Source organism: Hippocampus bargibanti, linkage group LG13 (genome assembly GCF_051943395.1).
Source record: "Hippocampus bargibanti isolate YZ-2025 linkage group LG13, ASM5194339v1, whole genome shotgun sequence".
Taxonomy (NCBI): Eukaryota; Metazoa; Chordata; class Actinopteri; order Syngnathiformes; family Syngnathidae; genus Hippocampus; species Hippocampus bargibanti.
Window position 1 is genome coordinate 8,940,192 of NC_142746.1, and position 3,577 is coordinate 8,943,768.

At 39.4% G+C, this 3,577-nt stretch overlaps 1 non-coding gene across 1 annotated transcript; it reads right to left on the bottom strand.

The window, feature by feature from the left end:
* Window positions 1-1,452: 1,452 nt before the first annotated feature.
* trnaw-cca (transfer RNA tryptophan (anticodon CCA)) lies at window positions 1,453-1,524 on the bottom strand. The gene has a single exon. It is a non-coding gene; the product is annotated as a tRNA-Trp (tRNA).
* Window positions 1,525-3,577: the final 2,053 nt, after the last annotated feature.

Here is a 3,577-nt window from a genome sequence, read left to right on the forward strand (position 1 = left end):
CCGTACTTACGAACATTCGAGTTATGAACAACGATACATACGAACATTTTTATAGTAACATCTGTAGTATTTTCTACAGTTGTACATGTACATATTTTATTAAATGCTTATTTTCAGTACAAACCCATACATTTTACTTATACAAGCCTTAAATATACGTACTTATTTAAACCTTAAACATATCAGACTTAAACATACATTCCACACAAAATATAGCACAGAAGCAACTTACGAACAAATTCAACTTACAAACTTCGCAACGTATTTTGTTCGTAAATTGGGGAGCGTCTGTACTTGGTTCACTTCAACATGGTTGGCACAAAGCTTCAAAGGAAAACATTTTGTTTCTATGAGTAAACTTAATTAACAAATGTAAGTTACTGCTATTTATACTATTTGGAGTTGAAGCAAAGACCTTGCTAGCCATGAAAACTCACCAATGGTGCTAATGCTACAAGCTAGTGAAGGGCAGTGAACCGCTAAACTTTTATGGATTGCAAATTTTTTGTTTTATAAACCCTCCAGCGTTTCCCCAACATACACATCCTCACTATACTCAAAGACGAGGCCACGCATGACGGTGCACACGACGCCATTTCCCGCCATGTTATCTTAATTATCCCGCCAAGTATGTTCAATGGTTATATTATCAATTTATGGCCACTTTTGCCACATCATTAATCCCGCTGTTAAAACAGGGTAACTGCACTGGCTCCAGCGCATAAAAAAATGGTCTCGCCATTGCTTGAGGCTGCTTCAGATCGTTTTTCTTTCTTTTTTTTGTTTCAAACCCATCTACTTAAAGACAAATTATTGTGTGAATAACAGATATTTGGAGGCATTTTTTATATTTTCTATTTATTTTCAAACTTTTTGATAAATTCTACAAAAATAGACTTCTTCAAATAACAATATATAATTATATGTGAAGCAATTCATTTAAAGATTAATGATGCTCAAACAAAGATACTGTAGTAAACATTTTATATATTATAACATCTTATATATCACAATATCAATATTTTCAGATTTTTATGACTAAAACAGCAAAACTGCGGCATATAAATACAATTATATATTATGGAAAATGTGCAGCAATTTCAAATATTGCCACCCCCTTCAGGTATAAAACATACCACAGTATATTTGAAAGCGAAAAAATATCACAATTTACAACTCTTTTTAAATGATCAAATAAAATAATAATTTTCAATAATTGTGATTAGTATGAAAACATTGGAAGCTTTTCAAATAATACATTTGAAAGAACAATACAACTGAAAGCATACTTTTCAATTGCCAGTTTAAAAAAAATCATAGTAAATAATTTGGAAAATTGCAATTGTAAAGTCAATCACAACAGCATTTAACGTCATGCGATAAATGACACGAAACATAAACAAGTCACGATTCGTGCCAACAATTGATATTTTCTGAAAAGCGAAAATGAACTGACCCTGACGTGATTTGAACACGCAACCTTCTGATCTGGAGTCAGACGCGCTACCGTTGCGCCACAAAGTCTGGCAAATGCAGGCCAGGACATTATTAGTTCAATTCAGCATTTGCCAAGCCACCTTCCATAACTTCTACTGACAACCCACGCTAAACATAATAATAATAATAATAATAATAATAATAATAATAATAATAATAATAATAATAATAATAATAATAATAATAATAATAATAATAATAATAATTCATTTTATTTATAAACGCCTTTAAAAGTTCTCAATGATACTTTACAATCACAAAGCAGCATAGCCCCTTCCCAACTAAAAAACGAACCAGTCAGGATATTACATTTTCTTTGATGTTTTAATTTTTTGCTATCTTATGACTCTTTCCTGCGCACAAGCTTCCTGCCGATGTCAAAAGGTCACAGTTCAAAGTTGGTGGAAGCTTGATCCAATTACAGGCTTGTCATATACTGCACATGATCCACCTGTGCCGTTTACTTCTCAAAGGTACTTTGGGCAACTGTCTGGAATGTAACATTGGAATGTACCATTTCAGGTAATGGCTAGTGGCTCATGTTGGAGCTAACGTGGGAAGCCGACATTGGAAGTTGATCTTGGCTGCTTCACATTCGGCTGCGAAACGCTCCAGTGAGAGTTGGAGAGCCCCGCTTGAAGGCCCCAACGGTACCACATCAACTGCAAAAAGCAGAGATGCTATACTGAGGCCTCCAAAACGGACCCTTCAATGTTTCGGCTGCGCCGAGAAATACTGTCCATAGAGGTTATGTATATAATCGGTGACAAAGGGCAGCTTTGGAGGAGCCCAACCCTCACTGGAAACGATTCCGACTCACCGCCAGCAATGCGAACCAGAGTCTGACATCAATCATTGAAAGACCGAACGGCCCGTATCAGGGGTTCCTTTACCATATACTCCCAAAGCACCCTCCACGGGACTCCCAGACGGACACGGTCAAATGCCTTATCTCGCCCACAAAGCAAATGTAGACTGGTTGGGCCAATTCCCATGCACCCCGAGGACCCTGCTAAGGGTGTAGAGCTTGTCCACTGTTCCACGGCCGGGCGAAAACCACATTGCTCCTCCTCAATCTGAGGCTCGACTCTAGAACCCCTGAATAGACCTTACCAGGGAGGCTAAGGAGTGTGATCCCTCTGTAGTTAGAGCACACCCTCCGACCCTCCTTTTTAAAAAGGGGGACCACCACCCCGGTCTGCCAATCCAGAGACAACCAAGACAGCCCCACAACATCCAGACCCTTGACGAACTCCGGGTACATTTACACCATTATACATTTTACTGTTTGTTGTGCAAGTTATTTCTAAGCCTACATCAATATTTCATGAGTTATGCATTTCAAATGCCTGTTACATTAATGTAATGTTATATGTATAATTGGATGCTGTACAACATTCATATTGTTTTTTTTTTCTGTTTGTATGCAGTTTTACAAGAAAGACTTCCATAAAAATACTAAACGGTGGATTTTCATCTTCGTGTTTTTTTTTTTATTGGAAGATTGTTAAACTCACTGTATACACACCATGCTCTCATAACCAACATATGGTTAGGGCAGAAGAACAGGAGAAAGTAATCTCATCTCATTTTCCGTACCGCTTATTCCTCATTAGGGTCGCGGGGGATGCTGGAGCCTATCTCAGCTGTCTTCGGGCACGAGGCGGGGGACACCCTGAATTGGTTGCCAGCCAATCGCAGGGCACACAAAGACATACAACAGTCACTCTCACACTCACACCTAGGGACAATTTGGAGTGGTCAATCTGCCTGCCATGCATGTTTTTGGAGTGTGGGAGGAAAGCGGAGGACCCGGAGAAAACCCACGCGGGTCCGGGGAGAACATGCAAACTCCACACAGGGAGGCCGGACCGGGACACGAACCGGCGACCTCTGCACTGTGAAGCTGGTGTGCTAACCACTCGACAACCGGGCCGCCCTAGGAGAAAGTAATTTTGAAGCAAATTTGGAAAACTGTCCCCCCATAGTTGGAAGCTAACCTGAGCCTACTGTTAGCTAACAGCCAAGCAAAGATTTTGTGAGGTTGTCATTTGAGAAAGCAAACGTGTTATGGTAAACA